The sequence below is a fragment of the Trichosurus vulpecula genome, chromosome 6, assembly GCF_011100635.1.
Source record: "Trichosurus vulpecula isolate mTriVul1 chromosome 6, mTriVul1.pri, whole genome shotgun sequence".
Classification (NCBI taxonomy): domain Eukaryota; kingdom Metazoa; phylum Chordata; class Mammalia; order Diprotodontia; family Phalangeridae; genus Trichosurus; species Trichosurus vulpecula.
In genome coordinates, this window is record NC_050578.1 from 142,634,790 (window position 1) to 142,649,777 (window position 14,988).

The following is a 14,988-nucleotide window of genomic DNA, read 5'->3' on the forward strand; positions in this document are numbered from 1 at the left end:
AATATATACTTATAAACACATACACACACACACACACACAAGTTTTCACTTAGACTCTTTGCCTCATTCTTCATTCTTTTCCCTAGGCCCTTGATATATATGTTCCTCATGTGATCTCTTTATTTTTCTATTCTTACACTGCATCATATCCCTTGGAAATTTCATTCAATTCCAAACCTTTTAAAAATGCTTTTATGTAGATGAATTCCAAATTATATCTCAGGATTGACTTTTCTCAGAAGCTTCAGAGTCCACCTCCAAGTATCTATATGGTACCGCCATGTTCATGTCAAAATTGAATCCCATACTCTCTATATCCCAAACTAAATTTATTGTTTAAAAATAAGTTCTCTCTTTTATTTCACTATTATGTTTTCATTCAACCCTCATTTAGTAAATTGCCTAGCCAGTTGTCATTTGTTGTTGGAATTCAGGTGAGACATTCCAGCAAAAGGCAAGCATAAAATAGTGTTAAGTCAATGAGGCAGAGGGACAAAGTGCTGACTTATAAGAGAAAGGAAGTGAATAGAGGAAAATCCAAATCTAAGCATATTATCTTTATTGTGAATAATCAAAGGATTAAATAAAATGAAAGAAAACTGCAGAATGGATTTTTAAAATAAAATATTTCTTTATAATTGACACAATGCTGTAAAATCAAAGTCACCATCAACTCATGTGCTTTTCTAGGATCTGGTTAAAACACTCTTGATGTTAAGTTGTTTTTCAGTTGTATTTGACTCTTCATGACCTCATGTAGAGTTTTCTTGGCAAGGATACTGAAGTCTTGACACTTCCTTTTCCCACTCATTTTATAGATGAAGAACTGAGGCATACAGCTTAACTTGCTCAGGGTCACACAACTAATAAGTATCTGATGCCAGATTTGATCTTATGAAGTATCCCCAGGCAACTTGCTATTGATCCTCTGATTATCATCAAAATTTCCTGATGTTAAGAAATATGAATTACTATGAAAACCTTCTTGAGAGCAGAGACTTTATTTGGGTCTTTAATTTATCAATGTCCTGGAAGAGATAGAAAGAGAAATTCCAGTTAAAATAACTATAGAATGTATAAAATACTTGGGAATCTATGTGCCAAGATAAACAAAGGAACTATATGATTATACCTACTAAACATTTTATGTACAAATAAAAATAGGATTAAATCATTGGAGATACACTGATTGCTAATAAGTAGGTCCAACTAATGTAATAAATTATATATTCCCTCAAATTATATATTTAGTGCCATACCAATCAAATCAATAAAATATTACTTTAGAGATTTTGATTAAAAGTGATAAAATTCATTTGGATGGAAAAAATATTCAAGAATCTCAAGGAAAATACACATAAACACATACATATATTCATATATGCACACTCTCTATATTAAGTACTTAAATTCTGTACATTTATGTATGCCTATATCTTCTATGTAAATATGCATATACACATATGCATGTATGTGTGTGTGTTAGAAAGAAAAGGGTACAGCAGATTCTGATTTCAGACTATATATCACAATGCAGTAATCTTTAAGCCAATTTGGTACTGTTAAAAAAAGAGAGATATGTAAGTTAAACAGGTTAGGTATGCAATGTAACAATTCAAATAAACAGTAGCCCAGTGTTTGATAAACTCAAAGACACAAGCTAATGGGGAAAAGATTCGATATTTGATTAAAACTGCTGGTAAAACTAGGCAGCAGTTAGAGAAGAAATTAATTTTAGACTAATACTTCACATCATATATGATGATATGCTCCAGTAGGTACAGGATGACTATAAATGATTTTCATGAAAAAATTAAAACAATTAGGAACAAATTACCTTTCACGCCTATGGATGCAGGAAAAGTTTATGACAAAATAAAGAATGGAGAGTATCATCAATGATAAAATGGATAATTTTGATTACATAAAATTTATTTTTCTGAAAAGTAAATATAACTAAGATCAGAAGGAAAAGAGTTAACTGGGAAAATTTATGCTGCAAATTTCTCTGATAAATGTCTCCAGTATTTCTAAGATATATAAGAAGGTGATTCAAAAATGTACACTGAGGTACTGTTAATAGATCTATGAGTTGATTCAGCCATTCTGGAAAGCAATTTAGAGAAATTGTGTTATGCAGTGAAGGTTGTGAAAATTTAAATGTATCTTAAAATTCAAATTTTTAAATTTAATTATATTTTTGGAATTATCAAGCAATTATTTTTTTTCTCCCACCAACTTATCTCTACTCCCATGCTCCAGAGAGGGAAAAAAAAAGGAAAGCGTAACCCTTATAACTAAAAGTGTAGCCAAGCAGAATGTATCTCTACATTGTCCATATCCAAAAAAGAATGTCTCATTTTGCATATTAATCCATCACTTCTCTGTAAAGAGGAGCAGCATTCTTCCTAACAAGTCCTCTGGAATGGTGATTGATCATTGCAATGATCAGTTTTTATACAAATTGTTCACTTGGTTCTTCACTCTGCCTCAATTCATACAAATCTTCCCAGGTTTCTCTGAAAGGATTCCTTTTATAATTTCTCCCATTATGACAGTATCTCATAACATTAATATACAATAATTTGTTCAGCCCTTTCTTAATTGGTGAGAAATCCTTTAGCTTTTACTTCTTTGCCACTACAGAAAAAAATGATAGATAGATAGATAGAAAACCGTTTTTTCTCCTTTGAAGAAATGGCCCTAATAGAGTATGTACTTCCTGTATTCTAATCACTCCAAGTCAGAAATTGCCTGCCCAGCCATTAGAGACTATACTTATTTACTTATTTTGGGTAATTATAAGTTTATTTTTTTGTCATCAGGCATCATTGGTGAGCTTCATCCAGAATTCTATATATGAAATGATTCTGCTTCATGTCATCTATAGCACAGGTGTCAAATATGTAGTGCATCCTTGGGCATTTCAGCCAGTTACAGCCCCCAGTGAAGCCCAAACTAGATTAAAATGTAATCTTAATATTTAACAAAATATTTAGTAAAATAAATAAAAATTCAATAAGAGATAAATAATCTTTAATGTGGCTTTCCAAGTTAATATGCCACCTGCAGAGATCTTTTTGTACAGTTTAATGACCTATTTCTATTTGAGTTTGACACCTCTGATCTACGTAATCCCCTGAAGTACAGTGTTGAGAGGCAAAGCTATGTAGTTTAAGTATCAACATTCTCACCGGGATGCTTACTGAAATTTAAATCGGTAAACAGTTGTTTTAACAACCCAGATAACAGCTGTTGTGGGGGTGTGAGACCCACCAACAACCAGCACCCAGAAAGCTGCCAACACACTGCAAAATCACAGGTTCTTTTGATCTGCTTTAGTAAGGAAAGCAACGTTAAGAGGCTGACAAACTTACTTTAATTCAGCATACAAATATCACTCACTTAGTTCAGGGGAAAAAAACCAGCACCCTGAACTTCTGTCAAAGTACAAACAAAGTACAAACATCAACAGACAGACCTGGTCTGATTCAAACCCATATATCTATATCAAAAAGATATAGTCACCAGAGTTTAACAAAGTCTCAGCATCCGGGTTTACGAGCTGGAGGGCTTCTTAGCTACAGCTGCCCATAGCCTCCGCATCAGCACCAGCACGAGTGAGAGCCCTGCACAAATGACTCTGTCTTCTCTTTTTATAGGATTTCAGACATCACCAAAAGTCATCTGAATGACCAGAACTTAGGTTGCTATGATTGGCTCTTGAGTTAGCACCACCCCTTGGTACCCTGGGAGCTTCACACCCACATAGGCTTAGCACCTAATAGGCGTTTGGGCCTGGGGCTTACCACCTAGTAAGACTCAATAAAATACATTGAGTTACTCAAAGGAAACAAAAGCCAAACTCTTCAAGGGCACTTGGTCGAGCTAAGTGTTAAGAGCCCATTTTGCTTACCAACACGTGTTAAATAATGTTAATGAGAAGCAAATTTTCCATACTGTCCGAATAGCTAAGTAATATTAAATTACTTAGGGGTGATGGGAAGTACAGTATTTTGTTTCAGAATAGAAATTATGTTTCTCTATGTATACCAGAAGCAGGAAACATTTAATGTTTCTAAAGCTCTGTTAAGTAGAGGGTACTTAGGTAGTAGATGGAAGCCACATTCAGTTTCTTCTTGGTGCTACTTGAGAGTGGAATTACACTGCCTGCCATTACCTAGCTTTATTATGTCTGGAGCAAAGATGCTTTGTCCAGTGATAATAATCAAGGAAGGGACCAGCTGGACTTTGTATGAGTCACTATTTCCTCCAAATGCCAAACAGGTCAAAGCCTAATTCTGGAAGCTCTAGAGCACTCAGCTATAGAATATTAAAAGGAATAAAACAAAAAGAATGGAAAAGGGCCAAAAGCAGTAGCATTGTTATTTCAGTCCTGGCATATATCAAATTCCCTAGTTTATCAGGTTGAACACCATTCAACCAGGATTAAATTCTGATAAAGATTTCTTTGTGGTTGTCCATAGGTTTCTTCTTCCTGGGTGCCTGTGATTCTGCCCTATCATTTCTCTAGTAGGAAGCTTTGTCCCTTTTAGCCACTCTATAGTACTTCTCAAGTATGCTCTAGAGGGTAGTCCGTCTGCTCCTGGCAGCTTTCTACAGAACAGGCCCTGCTTAGTAATGTATAAGAGCATAAATCTATAGCTGAAGATCAGAGGCTGTCAGTGAAGTATAATACAGCTCCTGTTCAGTAATTATGCATGATAAACATCCTGATTATAATACATCTCATTCACTGAGGTGATCTGCTAACATACACACGATGCTGGTTTAGTGGCATAACTAGGCTATTCACAGCTTTTTAATGTGCTATTTCCAAAACAGACAGGTTTTTTTTTCCTCTTTCAAGACTTTTGAATGGATGGTACCTTGCATACTGAATGCATCATTTACATTCAATTAAAATGTGAAACTGAAGCCTCTTGAAACTAATATGTTCAAAGTAAGTTTGCTCTTATTTTAGGTGTCTGCATGCTTGAAAAACACTTAGGAACCAATATGTTTTCAGTACCACTGAGATATTATTGATAAAATTATAACAAATTGCACTTTGCATGCATTTCCTCATTTAGAAACTTTTTGGTTTCTGTTATTTGTCACTTTTCCTGTCTTCTAGGACAGAGGTCTCCAAACATTTACAATTCAGTGTTACCAATTTTAAGTTTAAATTCATAAAACTTAGCTTATGTGTGCCAAAAAGACTATTCATCTAAGAATTTTTCTTGACAACCATTTGGATAATTAACCAATATTTCTTTGGAATGTGTCCTTGACAAATGAAAGGGAAAGGAGCCTAATAATATATGTCCAATTTCTGAAGTAAGGAAACAAAGCCTAATATGAAACCTTCCTTTGAAAAAATATGTTGAACATATAAAATAATCTCTTGCATATTTTGGAAGAATCATACAATTCTAGAAATTCCATACTTATAGAAGTAGTTATGTTACAAAATTATAACTATGACATCTGAAATTATTATTAAAAAATTGGGAACAACAGGTCTAAGCTTAGTACCAGTGCAACATTACATCTTCTAAATAAAAAACACAAATATAAATATTTATAAGCTTTGTAAAGTAAAGACAAAACAGATTTTGGAGTAAAACAATGACTGTAAAGTGACCCCAATCTTTTGTTTGGAAGTCAAAACCCTATAATTTAAAACAAATAATCCTTTATAAAGAAATGTTAGCAAACAAAAGTAAGGAAAATCCTGGTAATATGACAGAGTGAGAGAAAACGCAGGGCAGAATACTCCCTAAACCACTTCAAACAAACAAGAAAAATGAGCCAAAGTGAATTAAGAACCATAGCAACTGTAGGAGGAAGACTGAAAGATTTTACCAGAAGATAATTTTAATGGGAAAACTAAACTAAACTAAACTAAACTTTATTGTCATTCAGTCATGTCTGACTTCCATTTGAAGTTTTCTTGGCAAATACATTGGAATAGTTTGCCATTTCCATCTCTAGCTCATTTTATGGATGAAGAAACAGAGGCAGAGTTAAGTGACTTGCTCAGGGTCACACAGCTAGTAAGTATAATGAGGTCACATTTGAACTCAGGAAAATGAGTCTTCCTGATTCCACACCCAGCATTCTATCCACTGTGCTGTCCATAAAGCAAACTAAACTGGAGATACTCTCACCAACCATCCACTCTCATTGCTCCTAATTCTGACATGACCCCCAACATCTTTTGTTCTCACTGGATAGATATTCATTTATGATGACTGATATTAGACTTAGACTTTAAGACATAAACCCTTTTCCATTGTCTAAATGGAAACCTCACTTTCCAAGATGGGTTGAAACCCATGAATAGTAATAGTCCTGACTCTCAAGAAGAAGGGATGGGGTAGATTGTGAAACCTAGAAAAAAATTCTTGAGAAGTAGATAAGAAGCATAGTGTTGGTTATTAGTATTTTAAACTATTAAGGCAGAAAAAGACAGACAATTGAAGGCTGAGATAAAAAGTGAAGGTTGGTCATTACAAAAGTTTCTCAGGCTTTTCCCTAAAAGTGATGGGTGTAAGTGAATGAATTATCTGCCTCAATCATACTGCCAGGGTCAATTTAGGAACTGGAAAAAAGTCACAAAATAGAAGGAACTCAAAGGAATGGAACTGGTGCAGAATTAGGTCTAATGCAATGGCTAATCAGTTTTCCTGAAGCAAAGTCCAAATGAGTCACAAACCCTTTAATATCTATAGATGGTTTTTAACCCTGGTGATTTGAGAAAAAAAGAATAGGCAGAAAGAGGTGGGTGAGGACCAGAGCAATGATGAGCATATGGAAAGGGAAAGGACTCTTTTGTAAGAAACACATGTACAGCAAAAAAAAAACCACCCTATGAATAATAGCAGAATGACTGACTAGAATAAAGAAAAGCAGAAAGAGAAAATATCTGATTCAGGAGAAATGAATCAACAATCAATGAAAAGAAACATCTCAGTGAACACATATGTCACAATAAAAAAATGAGCCAAGATCTTATGAGGACAATGAAGAAATCACAATGAATCCTGGAAGGTCCCTAAAAGTATAATTGAGAAAATTTGCTTAATTCAATTAATTTAAGATCCTCTAGAATGGTTCAGAAAAGTAATCAAATAATTAAATGACATATACAAATGCAAAACATTAGAATTCTATAGGACGAAATCATAAGTCTAACAAGAGTAGAAAATTTAAGCACCAAAGGTAGTGACTTCAAAGATTTTGTGGGAAAAAAAGGAATGACAGAATTGGAATGCAAATATTTGGTGTCAAAAGATAAAGTATGTGTATCAGAATAAGACAGGGACAACACATGGAAGCTTTACAAAACAAGAATGACAAACCTTGAGCATAGGAAGTGCAGAGAAAATCTAAGAATATGCCTTCCAGAAAAAGTCATGAAAAAAAATCTAAATATGAAATTGCCCACAAATATTAAAAGTAGATGATAATGACCAGGTAAAGAGAATTCCTAAATATCAGGAAAAATAAACCTTAATTTTAGCTTCCAAAACTAACATTGTAAGAAAACTTAAGGATTGTAATGTCAAACTACAACTTCTGCAGGCAGCAAGAAAAACAAAACATCGTATACCAAGAACAATTGATCACAATGATATCTTTACTGATAAAAAATGAAAGAGATATACTATATTATTGTGAAAAACAAAGAGGTTAGTCTTCCCCAAATAGTGTTCTCCAAAACAAATCCTAAGCATCTGTGGAAATAATTGAAAATTCAGCAAAAGGAAAATATTTAAGTCATTACTTAAAGAAAAGCTAGCATCATTTGCAATGGAGAAACACTAAAAGGTTCCCAATATATATACGGGTAACTCAAGGATACTTCATGCCCTCAAATATTATTGGATGTACATCTAGAAATGATTTCAATAGTAATTATAGGAGAAATAAATTAAAAGCACAAATATTGGTGAAAAGGAGGTAATGTTAACCTTCTTTGTAGATTATATGATAGTGTACTTCTAAAATGAGAGAGAATCAGCAAAAAATGAACAAAATTAATATTATTAAAGTACCACAATAATTACTATATAAAATCAATCCTCATTGCTATACAGCAATTTTGAACTCCAGGCAGACATGTTAGAAAGTGATATTTCATTTAAAACATCTACCAAATACTTAACATATTCAAAAATCAAACAATTAATTAAATTGGAAATCAATAAATCATCAGGAAACATGTTAGAATTATATAAATAAAATTACAAAGCAATATTTACTTATAGGAAGAGAAAAATTGAGGGCATATTAGTATCATGGATGTAGAATTGTAAAGGAATTCAAACTATATTTTAAAGAAGTTATCTTGAAATATAGGTATTGTTGTTAAGGATTAGAATAGTAGATCAATGGAACAGACAAAATGTGCAAAAATAAATAAAAATTAAGCTCAGTAGAATATTGAAGTAATCTCTTATTACTCTTCCATTAAATAAGTGAAACCAAAAAAAAATGTCTTTTAGGTTCATAAAACCTTAAAATTTTTCACAATATTACAAATAATCAGTGGATATGGTATTTGAATGTAGGTTTTTTCCCTCTAAATGCAGTGCTTTTCCCACTCTACCATTCTCTTTTCTATCAGATTTTCTATCAAGTTAAATTAAATCAATTAAAAAAAAAACCTTTCCAATAAATGCATTGGTATTTTAATAGGTACTTTCTACCTATGCAGATCTCAATGCCTCAAATCATTCTCATCCTGAACATCTTTTCATATCTTTCCATAATACTGTTATATGATTTAACCATCATGCCAGAGAACTTCTTCTTCTGCTTTACTATCTTTGGGATACCAGTACTCTACTAGTTGCATCCATCTATAAAACCACATTCCTGACATATTCCCACCAAGGCAGCTGGGCAACACAGTGCATAGATTTCTGGATGGAAGTCAGTAAGATCTGAATTAAAATTTCCTCACTTGTAAGTAATTAGTGTGGAGGACTAAAAATTTACTTTGAATTTTTCATCGTGGCTCCATTGCCAATAGTACCCATGGTGGGGATGGGATCCTCACCAGTAATAGTAACTACTACTAGAATTTGTATCATATTTTAAAATTTTCAAAATACTTTTAAAATATACCACTTGATTCTCAAAACAACGCCATGAGGTAGGTGTTATTATTGGCATTTTAAAGATGAGGAAACTAAGAAAAAAGTTTACTTGCCCAAGGTAACATAGCTGGTAATGTCTGAGGCTGGATTTGAACTCAGTTCGTTTTCATTCCAAGTCTATTGTTCTGTTGACTTCACCTGTGAGGAGCTCTCTTGACAGGCTTACTAGTTTCTTTGAGGGCTAGTTGGTGAGCTGGGTTTAGGTAGATACATAGACCTGATACCTCATTTCAAAGGACTTTGTGGTGGTCTGAAGAACTTAGCTTCCTATTTGTGTGGAACTTTTGTTGACTCTAGGTATTAAGTCATGTTGGACAGTTTTAAAACTTCAGGTAAAAAAAATTGATATTGGGAATTGAATAAAGTAAAGACTTGTGGTTGAGAACCATGGCTTGTGTAAAATGGAACATTTAGGCTGAATGTGTGGACTATGTTCTTGTAAAAGTATTCTGCTATGGTCAATAAGGTGATAGGAGGGGTAGCACCTAACCATACACTTCGTATGGTCTTTCTATCCCTTGGATGAGAATGATAATAGAAAAGAGAATCTTGACTTACAGTGTTGGAAATGCAGTTCGCAAAATATAAACTAGCATCCTGAGTGTAAGAAGCATAGAATTACAGAATTTGCAAGCTGAAACAGATTGCAGAGGCAATATAGTCTAATTCGTACCTGAAAAGAATCTCCACTATAACATATCTGACAAAGGATTGACCAGCTTTTGTTTGAAGACCTCTAAGGAAGGGGGAGAGAGCTCACCACCTATACCATTGCTTTTGGAAAACTTTAATTATTAGGATTTTTTTTACTTTTGCATCATTTAAATTTCCTTCTTTGTGTCTTCCAACCACCACAAAAAGTTCTGCTCTCTGGGTCTAAAAAGATACATATCTGGGTCTAATACATGTGCCACATGGTTGTCACTCAATCCTTGAATAGAACTACCATGTACCTGATGAATCTTCTCTTCTCCAAGCTAAATTTGCTGATCTCTTTCAACATTCTCTCATATAAACTGTATTCAAAGCTTTTCACCATCCTAATTACCTTATGAGCTCCCTACATTTTTTCAGTGTTCTTCATAACTTAGTGCATGACATAAGTTCTTTCAAGGTCAAAGAATGGTGATACTATTACCCCCTTATTCCTGGAAGGTCCTTCTTAATGCAGCCCAAGAGCTTGTTATAGTTTTTGGCCATAACATCACATTCATATGGAGATTTCATTCCACTAAATCCCCAGATATTTCTGATGTGAGAAGAAACAATATGGTACTGCAATATTCATTTGAGAAATAGGTAGCATTTTTAGGTGGCTTCAGTTTCAGTGCAAAGTATAACATGAGGGAATAATGTACTATCAGTGTGTGTGTGTGTGTGTGTGTGTGTGTGTGTGTGTGTGTGTGTGTATAATCCAGTTCAAGTATAGATTCAGTAATCCAGTAGAATATCTTTCCCAAGATATAGAGACAGAGATAGAAATAGAGATGGATAGAGAGATGATATAAATATAATCTTAAAAGGACAATGAAGAGTTGATTAATAGAAGATTGTTTATTTTTGTAATAGAAAACTATCTATATTTAAAGACAGTTATCACAGTAGCAAGCAAAACAATTCACATACCCTTCTGGAAGGGAGATGTCCAGTTTAGGCAAAATATTGTTCCTGTCTTCCTAGAGATCCATATATTGTTTTTCTCTAACTCTATTGTCCCCACTTTCCCACTTTTGTATGTGTCAGGGAGGCTTCCTAGAGTTTCAAAAAATATATCTCCTTTTCCAACACTCTCCCTTTTTTGTAGGTGTCATGGACCTGATTCTGTTTTTACTGAAATGAATGAAACCCTAGTCTAATAATATTTTCAGATGTGAAAAATAAAAGATAAAGGTTTGTAATAGTCAAACATTTATGTTGAAAGAGAAATATTAAAGTAACAAGCAAAACAAATCAAATAGCCCTCTGATAGGGAACTGTCCAGTTTAGACAAAATACACATTGTGCCCATGTAGAACCCCAAATAGTCTCTCTATCTCTGACTTTTCCAACTCTCCATTTTTCATATGTATCAGGGACAATTTCTAAAGCTTCAAAGAATGTCCTCCCTGGAACCCACTCTCCCATACTATAAGGTGCCATAGACCCAATTTTCTGCCTAAAATAACCAATGAAATCCTAGTCGAATGATACTTTCAAATCGAGAAAAATAAAAGACACAGGTTTGTAATAGTAAATTATTTAGATAGAGAGAGAGTTATCACTGGAGCAAGCAAAACAACTCACTCCTCTGACAGGGAGATGTCCAGTATAGGCAAAATGTGCTTCCTGCCTTCATAGAGACCCAAACAGTCACTTTTTCTAAGTCTGTCTTCCCCTCCTGTGTCAGGGAGAGTTCTTAGAGATACATAAAATGTATCCTAAAAAAGATCCCAAAAAGAAAACTCCTGGGAATATTGTCGCCAAATTCCAGAGCTCCCAGGTCAAGAAGAAAATACTGCAAGCAGACAGCAAGAAAAAAATTCAATATTGTGGCAACACAATCAAGATAACACAAGATCTAGCGACTTCTCCCTTAAGAGATGGAAGGGCTTGGAATATGATATTGTGGAGGTCAATGGAGTTAGGATTAAAACCAAGAATCACCTACACAGCAAAACTGAGTATAATGCTTCAAGAAAAATATGGATTTTCAATAAAATATAGGACTTTCAAGCTTTCTTAGTGAAAAGACCAGAGCTGAATAGAAAATTTGATTTTCAAACATAAGAATCAAGCGAAGCATGAAAAGGTTTATTGGCAATCAAAATGGTCTCTTAGCACTTATTCGACCAAGTTCCCTTGAAGAGTTTGGTCTTTATTTCCTTGATTAAATAAGGAGTCCTTGATGACCCCCCCTGCCTCAAGGGAAAGCCTAGTTCACATGGGTTTGAGTGACATGTTTGTGACATCAGAGGCTTTTAGAACGCATGGGTTTAAGTCACATTGTTTGATGCTTTTAGGTCACATGGTTGAGCCGCATTCCAAAATCAATAGATATCCAGTTGTTTTCTAAGTTTTTCCTACCCTAAAAGAGTGGCAATATATGATATGTTTTTCATGTATGTGTGTATGTGCATATCTATGCTCATATACCTCAATGTGTATGTAGAGATGTATATGTATGCAGGGAGATATCTATACACGTGTGTGCATATAATGTGTGTGTATGTATGTATGTATACACACACATATATAATATATATATGTACACATACGTGTGTGTGTGTGTGTGTGAATGTGTCTTGCCTTTCTAAAAGATTTGTAGCTTAATCCTTTGAGCTTAAGCTAAAGGATAGTTGAAAAACCTACTCTTCCTCTTATTGGAAATAGGAGCATATAAACAGACTGTGTATATACATATGTGCACAAAATACAAGATATACATATATATACACATATATACATGTATATACATGTCATATATAAGTAAACATAAAGTATATATGCATGTGTGTAAATTTGTATGTTTTTGTTTTTATGAATATATATGGCTTATAAATATGTAGGTTTATGTGTAATGTTTGTTTGCCTATATGTATATATAGTATATATAAAGGTATCTGTACATATGCATATGTGTGTAATGTCTGTATACATATATGTATCTGCATATATTGTGTGTGAATATATATGGATATGTATGCATATACACAAATATACATATATATTTAAAGGTAGATTGTGTGAGCATATACACGTGTAGAATCTTCCAGTCTTTAACTTCCTTGTGGTACACACTTCGTAGTGACATCACTTAGTCAAAACCTCTAAATAGCTTAATGGCTTTTTCCATGTAAAACTGATTGCTGTTTTCAAATGTGCATGTACTAACTATAAAGCCAATGCTCTTCTCATAGAACATGGTTTCTTTTCAACATCATACATGCAGCAATAAAAATATAGCAAAAATTCGGTGCAATAAATGTTAAGTGCCAAATTGCTTTCAAGGAGAATAACTGCAAACAAAAGTGGAGTTCTGGTGTAGTAATAGAATAGACAAATCTTGCAGGCCTACCTAAGGTTGACATTTTAATTGTTGCTATCAGAAGTTTGTATGTTGATGCAGAAACCTTCCAAGGGTTAAAATGGCATGACAAAATAAAATTGGTGGGTTTGGAATCCCAGGAAGAAATGACAGGTGTAACACATGTAGCAGTGCTTATGATAGGTTCCTGGGTTCTAGGAAGTGAATTTTTCAGTAGACAGAGAAGAAAGGGAAGAATGTTTGAACAGTGCTATGAAGAAGATGCCTGCATTTGATAACTGCTTATGGAGGCAGCTTTGAAAAATATGTATATCATTGTTATTTTTCACAATGATAGAAATGATAGCTTTCAACATCTACTATATGGAAGAATAGTATTGGAACTACAATCAAGGGATGACTGAAGTGACTTCTGTTTTCCTAAAATTGAAAGAACATTAATAATTTTTCAAAGTCAAGTATGTTACTATCAGTCATCATTAATTTTAATAATATATTTCTTCCTGTATGGCATGTCTCAATCCATATTATTAATTGCTCACTTAAGTTGGGCTACTTGCAGCATAAGCTCTTAAGCACATTAACTCATATATCTGTCCAATAAAACATTTCCCTATTTGTCTTCTCCCCTAAATCCCTGAAATAGTTATGAACATTTTCTGCATATGTGAGCACATCTTTAGGGAAGTGACAAGAGGCCAGCCAGAATGTGGCAGAGATTCGGCAACTGTTTAACTTAAATCTTTCACCTGTATGTACCTAGGGATTTCATACAACAATCTTATTGTCAATTTCTTCATCTTCACCCTCCAATGAACTTCATTCATCCTGTTGTCTACTGGGATGAAAAATAAGTGCACATTGACAATGAAGAAAGTTATGCTATATCTATATGTAAGAGTTGGACAGAGAGGGAAGGTAAGATTTATGTTGGAAGTCAGCTGCAGAGACAGGAGAATAAACAAATGGTTAAGGAGGCAAACCAGGATGAAGGATAAAATGCAGATATTACAGAAGTGTATTTGGCATTAAGCTGACCAAGTCAATTGAAGATGGACAACAAGGCAGATAACTGGGGGACAAAAACTATTAAAGAGGATCAGGAAATTAGAGAGGGAATGTTATCTATTTCATATCAATTATTAGTTGTAAGCAGCATGAGTTCATTTTACCAACTACCTAAAGAATGAAAAAAAATGCTCTTGATGGGCTCTTTTTTTAGTTTTAGTTGTTTTTTGGTTTTTTTTTTGTCTGTGCTCTTCCAGTCTAAGAATGCTGGCAAAAACCAATCTATGAACTGTGTGTGCATACTTATGTATATGCATACATATAACATGTATAAATATATATGTATGCATTTATGTATAACAGAAAACAATTTTGATGGTTGCTGTGGGTAAGTAGACATAAGAATCATCACATAGACATAATCATTGGGAGCTGAACACATCAACAAGTAAAATAGCAGGGAGAGAGAAGAGAAGAGCGCCTGAGGGACACCCACCTTTGGTCAGCATGTTTTGGGAAAAGATCCACCAAGACTGATTGAGGAGTGGTAAGGTTGGTAAGGGGAGAACCAAGATAGTGTTATGAAAATGTAGAGAGAAGAGAGTATCAAGGAGAAGCCTTAAAGCCTGCAGAGATCAAGAAGGATGAGGATTAAGAAAATCCCATTGGATTTGTCAATTAGGAGCTTATTGATAACTTTTTTTGTGGCTCTGATTTTTTTTCTTTTTTGGAGGAGGGAAGGCAATTGGGGCTAAGTGACTTGCCCAAGGTCACACAGCTAATAAC